The sequence below is a fragment of the Falco naumanni genome, chromosome 14, assembly GCF_017639655.2.
Source record: "Falco naumanni isolate bFalNau1 chromosome 14, bFalNau1.pat, whole genome shotgun sequence".
Classification (NCBI taxonomy): Eukaryota; Metazoa; Chordata; class Aves; order Falconiformes; family Falconidae; genus Falco; species Falco naumanni.
The window spans coordinates 8,819,631-8,836,814 of record NC_054067.1 but is presented as its reverse complement, the minus strand read 5'-3'; the positions used below and the strand labels follow the sequence as shown (position 1 = coordinate 8,836,814).

Here is a 17,184-nt window from a genome sequence, read left to right as displayed (position 1 = left end):
GAGGGGCTGCTCCCATCCCAGCTCCGCAGGATGCTGGCGGGCTGCAGGCAGGGATCTGTCACGGGGATATAAAACCTTCAGCCGCAAAGGCGTTTCCTTCTTTCAAAGTGCGAAGCTGTGGCCTGGGCAAAAAAAAGGACAGCAGCTTTTCTCTCCTGTGCCCTCCTCAGCTGTCCCCTCCCACGGGCGACTACTTGGGAAGGAAAAATCCTCCTGGGTTTTTGGAGCGGGGCTACTGCGAAGCACCCTGGTCCTTGGCCGAAGCCCACCAGGGGACAGCAGGGCGGCATCGGGAGTGTGAGCTGGTCAACACGGGTGACCCAGCCCTCATGAGATCAAAGCTAAAGCCACCAGGAACGTTCCTGTGCCATCAGCGTGCTGCTCCCACAGCACCTGGGTGCCGGGTGTTTTAGAGGCAGGTTGGGGAGCCCTCATGGTGGGGGTGACCCTGTTGTACCAGGGCCCTGCTGTGGGGCCCTCAGACCTTCTTGCCACCCCTCTGAGTTTTACCTTGTCCTTTCCGAGGTGGCAAAATAGCAGCCAATGGCCTTGGCCTGGCTTCCAACAGTACTGTTTGCAATCTCCCTTCTAGTTCTTCCAAGTGTTTGCAGCCCCTTTTGATGGACATCTGTAGGTTTTTCTGTGTGCCTGTGGACAGAAGGGAAGCCACCAAGCCAGGGGATGTTCTGAACCACCCAGAGGCTGGAGATGAGAAAGGAGTAAAATAGCGATGGAGACTAAAGCAGATGGGAGAGGGCAGCAATGTGGAAGGTGTGACAGGAGGCAAAGTGTCGCTGCCCGGTGGGGTTAGTGCACAGATGGTGGGATGCAGTGCATCTGGTGTGTCCTGCCTGCACCTTTCTCTGGGCAAGGGCAGGAGCTGGTGAGGTGATGCTGGGCTGTGGCAGTGGCCCTGCTGGCACTTGGTGCAAGGCGTTGGGGTGATGGGGATGCATGGCAAAGACATCCCCCCCACCCGTGTCTGCTCATGTGTGAGCCATTGGAAAGCCTACAGGCAGAAGGCTAATCTCATTGTTGGTTGGTATGTGTTTTACAAGGTGCTGGGATCTGCACTGAAACTTCACTGCTTTGACTAAAAGGCACCCAAATAAGTTCAAATTTTACTGAATTTTCCTCCTCCTGCTTAATTTCTGTATCAACGTTTTTGGATGCTTAAGGAAAAATGCATTTTTGTGGTGTCTGTTTTTAGCCAAGGGAAAAATGGGAGATTGTTCAAAATTTGAATAAATATTTAAAGCACTGTTTCTATTTAGAAACTGGCACTTTATCAAGTTAAACAACCCATTAAGCTCATAATCACACTCCATCTTTTGGGGCACAATGCCTTTTGCATCTTTTGAAATGAGTATTTGTGTCATCACTCAGCATGCTCTGAGGTGAAATTAATCTTCCACAGTATTGTTTCATCTTACTACTGGACTGAAATAGTATTTTCAATATCTTTTTCATTGTTTATTTGCATTCTTTTTTTTGACACATGACTTATGGAGGAAATATGAAAACAAGTCACAAAATTGAGATCCCTGATAAGCTTCTAAACCTGCTTAAATATTCTGCCATCAGTGTGCTTTGAGTATCTGCCTTTTTACCTCTAGCAGATGCAGTCAATGTCGCTTTGAGAGCTGCTATGGACTTGAGACCCTTTTCATGTCGTGTGATCAAATACTTAAAGATACAGTTTTCGCAAAACAGCAGTAGTCTGTTCTGGAGGATGGAGCCCACAGAAAATCCTATGGAAGGCCAGAAGAATTGAATCAGACCTCTGTAAGGACCAGGGATGTCAGAGCACATCCCAACCCCATGTTGACAGGGGATAGCTGGCAGACATGATGCCTGTTGCAGTAGTGGCATCCCAGGCATGAGACCCCTGGGGTGCTGTGCCTTCCTGTGCCCAAGGGTGGTCTCTGTGTGGGGAGCGAGCGCTCTCCCATGTCCCACGCACCAGGCAAGGCTTGTCTCCATGTCCGGCTGGGTCATTGCCACAGTGCTTTGTTTAGTAGGTCAGGGTACGCTTTTGTTAGAAGTGCTGTCGTCATTCAGCAGCCTTACCACATGCACGGTATCAGTGATTTGAGCAGAATCCTTCTCCTCCCTAGTCGTACATCAAGGGAAGTCTTCCTTTTTTAGTTACCTCTAAAAATAAATGAGGCGGGCTGCTGTTTCTTTGAATGGCATGTCTGCTTTCTATGACAAAGCTGACTTGGGAATACCCTGTGTTCATAGACTGAGAGATGCGGCAATGTTTTAAAACCCTGCATCTTTTTGCAAATGTAATCTTTTCCATGGGGTGACTACAAGGTATTAAGAGACTTGCGATGAATGCTTGCAGGCTGATCTTATGGCACGTTACTACCGCTATAAAGGATAGTGACTACAGCAGCAAAGTCATCGCTGCACTTTATATGTAGGAAGTGACGCGGTTGTATCAGCAGAGCAAGTGACCAAGCAAAATCTATTATTATTTGTGGGCTGGAAGGCAGTTCGATAGCTAGATATTAAAGAAATGTAAGTTTAGATCATGTGCTTCACTCTGTGCCTTATGCTTAGAAATAGTGCCCAGCTTTTTCAAAGATGTTTCCTGCCATTGCTGACGGTGCATTCACCACAAGGAGTCCAAACAGTCCTGGTGTTGTAAGTTAGATCCTTTCTATAGTCCAGAAGTCTGAGTGCCATGTCTTCTCAAAATGAACTCGTTGGAACTGTCAAGCTGTTCCCATGCTGTCACCTGTCAAACATTTCCCATGCTGATTTCTTCCCTTGTTGCAGCCGAGGGTTACAGAAAGCAGAATTGCGTCAGCCGAAACCGAGGTACCTGCTCTGCTGCAGCTCTACCCCCAGCTGAAGGTCTGCTTTCCAGCAGCGCCTTTACACGTCACAAACGTTTGTTTTCTTCTTGGGTTTCCTGTTCTTCTGTGCCAGTTCATATGAGAAATCTGATCAGCCTTCCCTCACTTGTTGTTACACGGTAAGTAGTTGTGCACTTAACATCTACTCCAGAGCCTGTGTCTGAGGATTACTGTAACTGTCCACGTTGCTTATTAGTTGGGTTTTTTTTTATTTTTACCTATTAGTGCTAAGCAAGGGGGCTTCCTGCTTTGCTTCTCATGTCCCCATCGACTATTTCCATGATCTCATACTGGCTTTTTGTGAACCTCTTTTTGTCATGGTCAATATAACAGTCATCTGCAAATCATTTCAGTGAGCAACATGCAAGAGAGCATGCTTCAAAAACTACTCAGAGTACAGATGAAACCTCTTATGCTCCTGCCTGTGTTTGGTTTTCTTCTGAACTAACTCCCAGTTCGCTGAGCAGGAGGCATATTCCCAGGTGGTGCTGTCACATGCTGGTTCTTGGAGACCTGGAATGTTATTTCATTCTCATAATGTGGAGGCAGTAAAACATAACCTTACACTAAAATCAAGCAATGCATCAGCAAGCTGCTCTTTGCTGCAGAAATGAGCATTGTTTATTAGATGAGATAGTCCTTCATCCCAGATTTCCATAGCACAGTTGTTTCCTTGGTGAATATGAGTAACTCGCGTGCATTCTGCTAAGTTTCCTGACTGGCTCTGAGGGGAATACTTGCAGCACCCAACCTAGAGAGTTTGGTCCCAAATGGGAGACTGATGTGACTTAAAATATCAAAGGACTGAGGAGAATATAAGAAATAGGCAAATATAACTGTTATTTTGAAAGTCACCACAGCAAATCTTGAACTGTCATAGGATGGTCTTGAACACTGAAGCTATAGAGGTGAGGTGAAGTGTTAGCAGTGTATTTGCATAGGTGGGAAAACCAAATGAGCACTGTTAAAATTGAAGTAAAAACCACAACTATACAGCAGATCGTAGTGGGATACAAAATAGGAGAAAGCTTAAATATGTATGTACATTCTAAAACTCCATCGTAGGATTATTTAAAGCACAGCCCAAGCAGCAGTGAGAAAAGACTTAGGGCTATCATATTTACGGAGCATTTAGTCATTTATTAAATGTTTGCACTATACTTCTCTCCCAGAACCCAGCCTACAGGGAAGAATATTCGGCTCCTCTGACAAGGACTTGTGTGAGAAAACGGGTCAGGAGTTGCTTATTCATCCTCGATCGAAAGATCACGATGCTTCCTAGGAGGGGCGGGTGGGAGGGGGCTGTCTAGAGCAGTCAGGCACAACCCCAGGTGATGACTGGGGGTTGTAAATAGGTAAAATCAATAAATAAGTAGAGTCCTGGCACTTGTTCCTGACACTTATGTGGGCTCTGAATTGGGTAGTAAAAGAGGAGATCTGCGTGCCCATAAAACAAGCCCAGCTACTAAGTACTGCTTGCAGAGATGTGCTTGCAGCCGTGATCCTGCTGTACACGGAGGGATGTTGTGATGCTTTCCCCACGCTCTTACCTCCTGCTCTTCTGCTACCTGTGGTTGTCTTCCAAGTAGATTTACTTCCTAAATAAAAAATAATGGACAGTAAATGTAAATTGCTGTAATAAAGTAATTTACTCACTCCTGCTGTGTTTTACTATAGACCTTGGATAAAAATAGATGTACATGTGGAAAGCCTGACTGCCTCCTAAATTGTGAGAATGAGAAATTCTATTGGACAATAAATATTCCAAATTAATGCAGCATTTCTTATAATTGCTCAACAATTCCAGTCTGGTTATCATTTTCCTTTATTTTCATGGGTACCAAAATAGGGCATTTCTATAGGTCCTTGAAGCCTGCCCAGTCAGGGCTGGGAAGCACCTGGAGACCTCCCTTCCTATTTGGCTGTGTAAACCCAGAGCCAGACCATTCCAACAGAGCAGACACAACTTTTTTTCTCGTTTGTTGAAGGAAGGGACAGCGTAACCAGATCTTTCTTATTCAGCAGCGTGATTCAAGGACCCATTGTTCTGGACCCTTCCACACATCTGGATGTGGTGCAAGGCTTGATGGCTTCAGCAGCCCTGGGTTGCATTCCAGCTTCTCAGCATGATGTCTGCTTGCAAGGGAAACTGCAAGCAGGACACATAACCGATCGTTTCCTAATCTACCCAGTTGTCCTCTGTAAAGGTATGCTGCTATTTTAAATCCTTGTCACCACAGTGATGTGGATGTGCTATAATCACCTGCTTCTCTTTTCATCTGTCTGTCACCAGATGGCTGTTGTTGATGATTTATAGGATTATATTTCAGACCTCATTAACCAACATAAGAGCATCTATGTGCTAATTTCATCCTGTCAAGTACTATTTGTAATAAACATCCTGGTAGTTTTACCCAGTCGGGTTTATTGACTAAACCAGCAGTGAGGCCGTGCCCACACGCTGATCTGGTGGGTCTGGCGTTAGTGAGCAGGCTGGGTGGATACACACCCCCTCAGCTGCTGCACGCTCCTATGACCATCCCTGCTCAGCAGCTGTCAGGTGAAAGCAAGCCCCGTTCAGCAATCCCTGCTACCTTCAATGAAATGGTTTCACTTAGAGCCCTCTCTTTCCCTGGTGATCTGCACCATCTTAAAAAACATATAACACAGCTCCATACGTGGGTATTTTCTTCCTATCTGAAGAACTCATACCAGCATTCTCGGCTTAGGCAACAAAATGTTACCTATTTCAAGAGCCTGAGGTACCATTCAAGGTACCATCTGCTAGCAAAGCAAGGAAAACTGCAGTGTCTGAGAGCACAGCTGGCCCCACTGCTCCTGGCTTTGGGTGCTGGGACCCAAATTTTCTTCCAGTAATACTCCACACTTGCCCCAAACTGTAAAGTAGTTGGGGGTGACACCCTCACATGCCACTGGAGTCCAGCTCCAGCATGTGGTTTCCAGACAAGATTTGGGAAAAGAGCCAAGGATTTAGCAAGGTTATTAATCCCACATCTCTATTCAGGACAAACTGCTGTTGCCAGGAAAAGTCCCATTAAAACAGCTTTTGCCCTACAGCCAACTCCAGGGAGTCCAAAAGCAGCGAGCAGAAGCCCCAAGGTGTAGCTCTGGCTGGTGAGGCTGAGTGTAGAGGATGGACCTTCATTTTCCTCTACTCCAAAATAGCTACAGCCCATGTGGCATTTGATGACGTTTGTAAAACTAGAAAACAATCCAACTTCACTGCAGTGGGAGTGCTGGGGTCAAGGAAAAGAGGTGGTGCTGCAGAAGGATGTGTGTGCAGGGCTGTGGGTATGGGAGGTGCCTGTGAAAGACCTGGTTTGTGCCCATAAAGCCACAGGGGAAAGCTGCTGGAGAGGACTTTCTCCTTTCCAGGGTGCTGGTGGTGATGCTCCAAGCAGGAGCACCTCCGTGAGATCTCACGCTTCTGCTAGCCCTGAGTGCGGAGCAAGGGGTGGGAAGCTGAGCACAAAGGATTCCATTGCATCGCTCTGCGCTGCTGTGCAAGCTCTTGTATCAGCCTGTGATGCTCATTACCAAAGGCAGGCTGTTGGTGCAACATAAATAACAATAAATCCACCGTAACCGCAATTCTATGGTTAGGCCCATTCCCAATATTTAAAGAAACGGACTAGTATGTATTTATTAAAGGCTACAACTGCTGCAGTGACAACTGGTACCACTGGTACCCGTCTAGATGAACAGATGGTGCTTCTCCTGTGTTTTGTTATTGCTGTCACAGATGGGGAGAGCTCCTGTTTAAGGAAAACCCTGTTTGGCAAGTGTTTTCTGCTGGGACTTGGGATGAGGAAAGCAGCCTGGATGTCAGGTCCCTGCAATCTCTAGCCAGGAGCCCATGCCTACTTGTGTGGATGGGCCCGCTAGCAACGTCACTGATAGACAGGGCAAAACTAGGAAAAGAAAAGGGTGTCACAAGCCTTCCGAGCAAGTCTTTTAGCCTTTTCCGATATTTCACTACAGCCTGGGCAGATTGACAGAGGGAGGGAGGTTTCTTAAAGGGCGACAGCTTCTGTGTTGCCTTCCCACCCTGGAGCCCTCTCCACGCTGTGGGGCAGAGCACGTGGCACCACTCTGGTTTGTTCCATCAGAGCAGAGTCCAGCGGGACCCAGGTGATGGCTACTCCAGCCAGGGCAGCCTCACATTGCCCCCAGTGTTCCTCAGCCCACATCCAGCGGTGCTCAGCAACCTCCCGCCCATGAGACCTGGCTGCAACACCTTGTGTTTGCTCTGATATTAACATTAAAGATACATCCACCCTGAAGAAAAATCGATGCCCGGGCCCTTATCTTGCAAACCCAGGTAAGCTAGGCTTTTGTACTGCAAAACCACACATGGCTTTTATCAGACCAGACTCTTATTAGAGTAGCCAAAGCTGCTGTGAAGTGTGTAGATAGATTTTTGGAGTAGTTTCCAGGGTCCTTTCTGCCTTGCTCCCTGGGCCACTCCAAAAGCTTTGTCTTGGTGCACCGTAAGAGCCCCTGGGTGGTTTGGCTACCAGGTGAGCAGCCAGTTCTTTTGTCCTATAACCCTGCCTCCCATTACCAACTCCTAGCTTAAGCGCCTTTGCTGGCTGGGTGCGTGTCCTGATGCTCACTGAAGCAATCACGTTGCCAAACAAATGTTTCAGCAGCCGCAGTCTGGCTCCAAGTGTTCCTAAAATCCCATTTACAGGATTTCCCCTCTGCTTTGCAGGGAGACAGTTCTAAGCAATGTGCTTAGCTCTTCAACAGGCTCTTCTGGCAGCTTCTGTGGTGAAACATGGCAGGAGAAGGGCAGGATGGCATGCGATCCCAAAATGTTCCTGTTCCTCTGTGCTTGCCATTGATTCTGCCACTCAATTTCCCAGCAAGACTAAGCCTAAATGATTTACAGGCAGGAATCTTTCCTGCTCTGAAAAGCTTCTTAAGAGAATGTAACTTGAAGGAACATCTTCCGTTTTCTTATCATAGAAAAAAGTTCTGGAGGTGATCACCAAGACCAGCACTTTCGCAAAGGTCACAAGCCTGAAATTGTTCAGGATTTATTTTTATTTCTGTTTTTTATATCATTTGAATAGACAACCAAATCCTTGTTTATATATAAAGCTCAAATACCAAAATAATGAAAATGACGTTTAAAAAAATTGAAGCAAATGGACTTGGTTTCCACAGAAGCCTGTTAATGAGCAGAGTGTTGATCTTCACTTTATGAATGGGCCTTTTTAACTTGGAAAGGTTAGTAATAGGATTTCTTTTTTAACTCTCCTGCCTTAAAGCTTAACTTACCTCTGCAGTATCTTCAGTTTTCAGATGAACAAGCAGTAATTAGTCGTCCCTTACTGGGAAATTCTTCAGGCTATTTCTGCACGTGGCAGAGGGGGGTGCAGGCTCCTGGGAGGAAGGTTTTGGGGTCCCTGCGCTAGCAGCCAAACCGCTGGCTGCCCTGCTCCCAGCTGGACGTGCAGGTGCTCAGGGATGCTCAGCTGGCTCAGTTACAGCCTGCCAGCTCCATACCACCTCACACCCTCAGAAACCTTTTTTTTGATACAGTTGGGTGGAAGACTCATTCTTTTCAGGATTTCCCAACCCACCCCCCCCCCTGAAAAAGCTCATTAACCATTTTTAAGCAAAGACCTGGCTGCACCCACATCCCAGCCAGCAGTCCCCGTTCTTTGCCCAGCTGTGCGCTGCCCTATGGGGCACTGAGCCCCACCACCCAGGCACAAAGTCTCCGTGAAGCTTGCAGGAGTCTTCGACAAAGCCAGGGGTGAGCCAGCAAGCTGCTTTGGAAGGGTTTTGCCGGGGTCTGTGGGGTGATGCCAGCTGCCCCCCAGGGCAGGCAGTGGCCAGAGGGGGATGGCTGTCCCTTGCTGCAGCGCCCGCTCCTGCCTACTTCTGTCTCCCAAATGTCCCTGTCACTTAAACATGGCAATTTAAAGAATAACAGTCAGATGATTCTCAGTACCATCTGTCTAAACATTGCTTTTGCTAGGAAGTCAATTAAGCTATAGTTTTTCTTTGCAGAGAATGATAGCTGCACTCTGATGAGAAATGCATTTGATAATTTAATAGGCATTTTGTCTTCTTTCTAACAAGCTGTGTTGATTTGAGTAGTCTGCTATTCACTAAGGGAGGAAAATGAATGAACTGAAGTAAAACATTAGAAGATCCATCAGTGTGAAGGATGTTTAATCTCTGCAAACTAAAAATAAAGCTTGTGAGCTATTTGGATTATTAACATTTGAATGATAAAGAAATTTAGGAAATGCCAAGACACTGCACAGGGAAAAATGACAGCTTTTTAAATTAAAAAGAATTGTTTTGAAATAATGGAAATAATCATATTTTGACTTTTGAAGTAAAAAAAAAAAAAAAAGTTTCCGTGCCAGTATTTCTGTGTAGTAGAATATTTTCAAAGGCAAAATCAAAATGTTCAATAATTTTTCAGGGCTCCAGCTTGAATGAATCAGTCCCAGGTTGTGAGAGGCTTTTTGATATTTTCAGTTCACAGACATTTTTGCCTGTCTTTCTTCCTAGAATATGGAAAACCTTCAAAGTCTCAAACACAATATGATCGGAAAACCTTTTCCCACTCAGCCCTGGTGCTTTAATGGACTGTCTTTGGCAGAACTGTGGGGGCTGTTATCGGGGCCAGGTGGTGCTTTAGCTGAGGGCAGTGACTTCTCAGCCTGGTGATAAGCGTGGAGATGGTTTCTGCTGATTTTTTTCCATCATTGGCCCCTACACAGGTTGGATTTTATGGAAAACCAAGAGCCAATTCCAGAAATAAGATAGTTTGGCAGTTAGAAAACAAAATGGGATTTTATTTTTATTTATTTTAGAATGGTGTTAGCACATCTGTGCACTGGTGCAGCAAGGTTTTTTGGCACATGGTCAGCCTGAGCCTGAAAACTGCCCCTGAGAGAGTCTCCTGGCCCGCTGCTGGGCTGTACCCAGGCCCCAGTGACCGCAGGGATGCGACTGGTGTGGCTGCTGCATCCCTCCTTCCTGAGAAGTACAGCAGCGAGCGGGAGCTGCGGGGACCCGGGCAACCCCAGAGTGGCTCCCCGAGTCCCCTGAGGGGGGAAATCTGGGGCTGTGCCTCATGACGAACAGTGGATGTGTGGGGTAAAGCTTCCCGAGAAGGGGGTGCAGATACAGGCTCCCTGCCGGAGCTGGGCTAAAGCAGCATCACCTTACTCTTCTGCTAGAAAATGTGTTTTTCCCCAAAATCAAATAGCAGAGGGGGTGAGTGGAAGAACAGGAGGCGCAGTGACTCTGTCCCACACTGGCTGGTAGCCCTGTGCTGCCTCTGGAGCCCAGATCTGAGTTTAAGTCTTCTGCTTCAGATCTGCTCCACACAAAGAACCAGCAGCTCCTGAAAGCCACTTCCCAGGCCCTCCGCTCATTGCTTGCAGGTGGGCGCTCGGGAGAAGTTAACTTTAGTAATGGTTTAAACCTGGTGGGATGGAGGCTGACGTCAGGTGAGTGATGGGCAGGGTGTGGGGGAGCTGTGGGGAAAGGGAGAGGCTGAGAAGGAGCCGTGCCAGGAACCGACTGAGGCAGGGACAGGGCAAGAAACAAAGAACGAGCCAGGATGATTAAATCCACAGGTCTGCATTGCACAAGCCCTTGTTTTCTCTCCTCTTATTTTCATAATAAAAGTTAAATATGGCAAGTAGCAAGCCATCCATATGGGGCCAGTTTTTTGTATTTACTGTAAATTCCCCTGTGTGGCTGGGAAGCTGGTCCCAGCACAGCTGCAAGGCTGGAGGCATCTCAGTTTGGTGCCTGGTACTTGCCAGGACTAACAGAAACCCTGCAAAGCACAAGCAGCCTGTCGGTCCTTTGTCACAGCACCCTCTTACCCCTGATGCATGCAGGTCCTTAGGTCTGTGACCGACAGGGTGTCTTTACAACATTCACTACTCAGGTGGTTATACAGTAGCTGCAGCGTGCTAGCAGGAGACGTGCATCTCTGCTACATTGCAATAAGTGCTTAAATAAATCCCAAATAAGCTTCCACCCCAGCAAGAGGTGACACAAACTGGGCAGAGCCACAGCACCAGGTCTCATCCAGGTCCCCCAGGACACTGAGTACAGCCTCCCATCGGGGTCTGCTCCTCTGTCGGCCCTTCCCTGCCTTGTGAGCGTGTTTTTCTCAAGAGTCTTTGAATCCTCCTTATTGCAGTGTAAGCCACATCTGCACTGGAAATTTGTTATAGACCCTAAAGCAAGAACTAGCACGTGTAGAAGTGCCGCATAGTGAACCTTTTCTCTTGGACCAAGTACACACAGAGAAAAGCAAAATACAAACCACTTACAAATGTTTTATAGACATGGGCTTACTTTTGCACTTTTTTTGTGAAGATTACTTGGGGGAATCTGACAGCCGAGGGCTGCATTCAAAGTGTCCCAGGAGGTGTGACAGGAGCCCACTGGTCCCAGGACTGCTCCTGGATCTCTCCTGCCCCGCTACTGAACATCCCTGTTGCTTTGCTTTCCCCTTCCCTGGAGGACCTGCCCTGGGAGAGGGCTGGGAAAGGTCCAAAAATCCAGTTGTCTGTGGCACAGCTCAAAAAAGACAGAGCAAACTTCAGAAAGATCACCAGGTTTTAGGATATTTTCCGTTAACTTGAGGGCAAACTGGGGTTTCTGTAGCAGTTAACGACATGGTATGGGTTCCTCACGGGTTTACTCATCCCTGTCTTCTTGAAGTTACAGTTGTTTCTGCTGAGTTGAAAGCTCTGAAGGTGATACCCTGAGATGAAACTCCAGTGCTTTTGAAAGACAGCCTATCTGAATGCCAGAAAAAAGGACAAAGATTAAAATTGCTGGGATTGTGCCTGAAGCAAGAGTACGCCGTGGCAAACAGACGGATTTCATGGAACTGTGAAATGGCCATCTGCCAAAGGTTCCTGTGAGCTCTGAAACAATACCACGAGGTAAAACAATACTGTGATTTAACCAGAGGGTGAGTAATACTGCTCCTGGCAGCTGCACGTGGGCTGGAAATATCTGCACAGCTTATACCTCAGGGTCTTCTCAGGATCCTGCTGGCAGTGCTCCTACGGAAAGGTCCTGGTACCTGGGGTGCGTACCCAGCCACTGGGCTCTGGAGCTGGAAGGACTGATGCTGCTCTGGTGCTGGTAGAGATTTCTCACCTGAGTAACACCCAACAGAAGCCCCTGGAACAGCCCCAAATGCCCTTTAATTGAAAATGACAATTTGTTTTTTTTTAAAAAAAAAACCCACCCCCATATTAAATTACTGCAATAGTTGAGGCAAGGACTGAATGCAATGGAGTTGTTTCATTTTAATAGAAGCTGTAAATTATCTTTGGAACAGGATTGAGTCTTGTGGATGGATGCTCTTTAGCAGAACGGACCAAACTTTGTTTAAATCCCTTTGCTGGCGCGTACCACTGGGCACCACGGGACTTGTTGTTGAGCTTGCTAGCATCATGTGCTTTTACCCTGCCTTCTCCTCCTCTTTTATCTTTAAATTTAGGTAGGGGCTGTAATTCACCTGTTTTCAAAAGGCCCTTCTGAAAGGCACACACTGCTCTTAAATATCCCCCTCCCACGGTGCAGCCACAGCTCAAGGCCAACTTAGCATGATTGTAATTCTGAGTGATTAAAATTTATGGTGGCTAATCTGTTGAAAAGCTTATGTTAGAGCAGCGTTCGGCTGATCAGGTTCATTATCTGATAACTGCTAGTAACTTCTGCTGTGGGATCTATAGCCTGATTCCGAGGGGAAGGTATTTAACCTGCAGCAGCTTATGAGACTAGAAAGAAATAATAAAACCCAGTGTACACTTAAGGGAAAAAGATGAAATAAAAGTTATTGAGAAGCAGCTGGTGAAATGGTTGAGACGTTAGAGTAGTAACTAACCAACAGCCCTGCTAAACTGATGGGCTGTGTGACCTTGGCTGGGAGCAGGTACGGAATGGTGGTGTCTGCCTCAGGCTAGCAGAAATTCAGGCAAATAAGGGGATAAAATAGCAGCCGATCAAACCCGATCCTGTTCAACGGTACCAGAATGGATTTCCGAGGCAGATTTTTTGCAGAATTATTAACGTGCTTTGAAATTTCTGTGAAGCAAGGAATTGCTTGGCAGGATTGTTGGATTTTGGCACAGCAAAGGCTGAAGAACAAGCCTTCACTGCTGGGCCATGCAGTGGAAATGTGCTCGGCTGGGTCTCGTTTTGGAAAGTCTGAGGATTGCCGTCAGCATCCCAGGCATGGAGGGATCACGTGAGGGAGGTGCACTGGATCACCAGCCAGGCACAGTGTTTGGCTTTGGGCGCTCAGGGAGCACCGTCTTTCCCACCCTGCTCAGCAAACATGTAAGGTTACTTTGACTTATTTTAAATTCTTTTTGGAGATAATGTTAGTAACTCAAGCTGCTCATAGCCTGCCCGTGGAGAAGTATTAAACGGTTTATGCCGTTTTCCTGCTGCCTGGCACAATTTTATTACGTCCCCATCTCTGCTGCTGGGGCCATAGCACAGTGTGGAGGGGCTGCACTCGGTGCTGCCCCAACCAGACGCAGCGAGGGCAGGATCGGTGGGCTGCCCATCCCTCCTGCCACCTACTTGCTGTTGTCGTGGTCCCTTGAGCAGGCGTTTCCTAGGTCAGGCTGCAGTTTCCCTGGAGATTCATTCAGCTCATGCTGTGCCACAGTGAGGAACTCCTTTCCCACCTCTGGGCCATGAATCCAGCAACCTTTGCCATCACCGCTCGTTGTGTCCTGTTAGGGAGTGCCGGGGCAGCTTTGCCTTAGGAAATGTGCTGATGAATCAGGAGCGGTGGCAGGCTCCCGTAAGGACTTGTCCCTTCTTTTTAACAAGGTGTTTTATTTTGTAACCTTCCCATCATTTTTAATAAGCTCTTTGCTGTCAAAGCCGCACTTGGCTATCTTTCTCATTTTCCATCTGCTTATGAAAAGGGCTTACAAGAGATGAATGATTAAGAGGCGATTCTGTTGAGGATGGCTGCCCTGTGCAAGCAATCAGGGTTCCCATCTGGCTTGCTTTGTGGTTGGTTGTTTTTTTTTGTTTAGTTTTCCAAACTAATGTTGCTGACATGGGAAGCACACCAGCATGTGTGTATGGCCCAGGCTCCTTTCCAAAGGGGGCTTGGGCTGGGGGCTGGGAGGGTTGTCTGGGTGAGAACTGAGGAAGCAAAGCAAGATTTATCCCATTTATTTAATTTTCTATCTTTTCTTGTGTCTGCTGGAACTGCACCTGTATTGCTAAGTGAGAACACGGTCCTATTACCTAGGTGTGATCACATCACTCAGTCCTTTTAGCAAGCTTTCTTCAAAAGGCTTAAGTGTGGTATAAAAATGATTCATTTTTAAATTCAGTTTGAATGCTTCATCATGCCACACTGGAAACTCTTGTTCAAAGCTATCCCAAACAGTCCTGTGAAAGACAGAAATTACCCAGCACATAGTCCTTACCCTGTCTGCCTAGGAGTGATTTGTTACTGCAAAATGAAACTGTCCAACAGTAATAACTTAAAAAAGAAATCCTCTTCATCAGTGAGATGAGAATGTAGTCTTTATAATTTATTATGGCAGCATCAAAGAAATCTATTGCATATGCCTAACTCTTGGAAGCAGGAGAGATTCCCTACAGTTTCTGTTCCTTCTTGCAGGAAATTTGCCTGGCCCAGAGATACTGGCTGTACCCTTCCAGACCAGGCTCCCACAGTGATCAACAGGAGCTATGGTTTTGGCTCAGAGAGAAAAAAACCAGCTTATTTTTGCCCATATTTATGACAGCTGGCTCTAGCAGTGTCCATAAGTGCTCACCAGTAAGGGTGAGTCCCAGTTGGGAATGCAGAACTGGCCTCCAGAGAGCCTCTTTCTGCCTTCAGTAGCTTGTTAAAACATAAATCTCTTCCCAGCCAGGCTAGGGTGACCCTTGCAGTCTGTTGCAGCAGTTTGTATCACAGTTCACAGAGATGTTTTTGTTTGCCCGTAGGGATGAGTGTGTTGTTGCAATCCTTTAACTGGTACAGCACGTTCAAAACAGAAAGGTCTTTCATGTATTCCTGCTTCACTGCTCTCAGCCAATTACCAGTCATCTGATTTAATTAAAGGATAACTCAGCTAAACCTAATACGCACATTAGTCAATGATACTTCTTAAAGCTTTGTCTGGGTAAATTTATATATATCTTCAATTACGGGAATGGCTCAAATGAAAAATGAAGCCTCTTTAGCCCCTGCTTTTACTTCTGAGGGTCTGAAATGTATTTTTTAGACCAACAAGCTTTATGAAGGGCTGCAGTGCATTTAGAACAATTCCTGGTAGCCTTTCCGATGAAACATTCCTCCTCCTTTCCATGATGTCCCAGATCCTTCGCATGTTCGACAGGCTGCCCTTTGTCTCACGCCGCCAGAGAAAGCTGCTGTGTTCTCCCTGAAAGGGGAAAGGAGCTCGGTGCCCCAAACCAGCCTTGTCTTGTCTGTCCTCACTTGGCCCTAAGCATCCAGAAATGCTCACAGACCACGCTCCTACAGCCGGGGCAGGGTGGTGGCATGTGAGGACACGGCCACGGGTCACTGGGAGAGGTGCTGCAGCTGGAAAAGAGCCGGCCCTGCTCTCCTCCCTCCCTCCCTATGCTTTACCTACATTTTCTCAACAGCCTCTTGAGGCAGGAGGGAACAAGCCCCCCTACCTCCAGGCTGTGGGGGGCACAGACATGGAAGTCCTGACATCGAGGGAGAAATAAAGCCACCTCCGCCCATAAGCTGCCCTTGAAATTGTAATTGGGTTGTTACATGGAGGTGAAAAGCGCTTTCTACTTTTTAATGTGTTTATTAAGTGGGAAGTATATGATTTATTATGTTCTTAATTATTCATTTTCTTGCTCATAAGTGCCTGGATTTTTGTAAATGATGAGATAGAGAAGTGTAATGCTGTCACTTAGGAACCTTAACTGAAATGAAGGGTTTGGCTTTTTAATGCAATTTATATTTATGAGAAACTAATATAAGATCATTTTATATTATCAAAGTAATATAACTAATACAAGATGAGTAAAAGAATGATGGTCAGATAGGTCAGATATGAACTGATGTGAGCAGACACTGAACAGCTGTAGGATGTAGGTCCTAATTTTGCAAAACAGTTAAATACTCAATTTTGTGGGCGGGTAGAGGATGTCCTGCATGAAGACCTAAGTCTGAAGGAAGTTATTGAGCATTGCTCAAGACTACCTAATATTCTGTAAAATAGGGTTTGATCTAGGGCAAAATTGAATACGGGGTAGATTCAATCACAAGTTTGGCTTGCAGTCAGTCTCATGAAGCTTTACCCGCTGAGCGTTTGCAGAAGATGCATGTGACGAGTGTCGTGGGCAAGGCTGGATTAAACTGCTTTAATTCAAGTTCGTAGTTTCTGGGATTTCTTTTTACCACTGTGGGTGAAAATAAAGCTCAAGTAGTGGGTCTAGTTGTGACAGTCACAGACTACCTTGAATACCAGCAAGTGTCATCCAGCCAAGGAAAAGCACCAGTATTACACCATTTCTGAAAGTCTTGAGCACAGGGCACAGTGGACACTTGTATCAATACGTGTAGAAGTTCTGAGCCTGCCTGTGAGGGTACAGAAGTTACTCAGGCACCCTCAGAGCACCTTACTTGGTGCTGCCAGTGTCTGACCGTGAAGTTTCATAATGAAGTCATTCAGAATTAAGCAGTCATTGCAAGTAAAGAAATCCATTTGAATCCTTTGCATTACGTGTTCCTTTTACTTCACAGCAATTTCATTTTCATAGCACTGCATGTGCCGTATGAGGACAGCAATGCTTTCATTCTGTAATTCCACTTCAAGGGGGTAAAAGAGCAACAATATTTGAATCCCTATTTCAAACTGCTCTCTGACAAATAAGTTTTTCCTGATATAAATCAAGGTACTGTCAGAATTCACTTTTCTCAAATGTCAAGGTCAGCTAGAGGTTTGTAAATTAGTTCATGCCAAGAGAAACTAATGAACCAGTTAGAAGACTGATATAGAGGTTTGGCTCTGTGAACATGTTGGTTAATCATCTGAGAGTCCACTAAGTATGCTTTTGATTACTTTCTTGACTTTATTTCTGTACTTAATTTGAATAAATCTTAGTCACAACCTCATTTTGCTAGGAGTCGCATATCTCCACTGGGTCTTTTTGGAACCTTTTTTAGTTTTATATTAAATACATTTATAGTAAAGGCTCTATAACCAGCATGCAGCATAATCATAGCAGTTATTACACAGATATTTTAGATACATTGATA

General features: G+C 46.2%; 1 long non-coding RNA gene across 3 annotated transcripts in view; it reads left to right on the top strand.

Annotated features, from left to right (window-relative positions):
• The window catches only part of LOC121097382, a 74,921-nt gene that overhangs the window by 37,870 nt on the left and 19,867 nt on the right, over positions 1 to 17,184 (top strand). For 2 of the 3 annotated variants that reach the window (XR_005830934.1, XR_005830936.1), the window contains 3 exons: positions 2,788 to 2,986; positions 4,890 to 5,074; positions 11,607 to 11,833. This is a non-coding gene — a long non-coding RNA (uncharacterized LOC121097382). Of the gene's footprint in view, positions 1 to 2,787; positions 2,987 to 4,889; positions 5,075 to 11,606; positions 16,296 to 17,184 lie in introns of those variants that run through there. The other variant, XR_005830935.1, reaches the window with a different exon arrangement.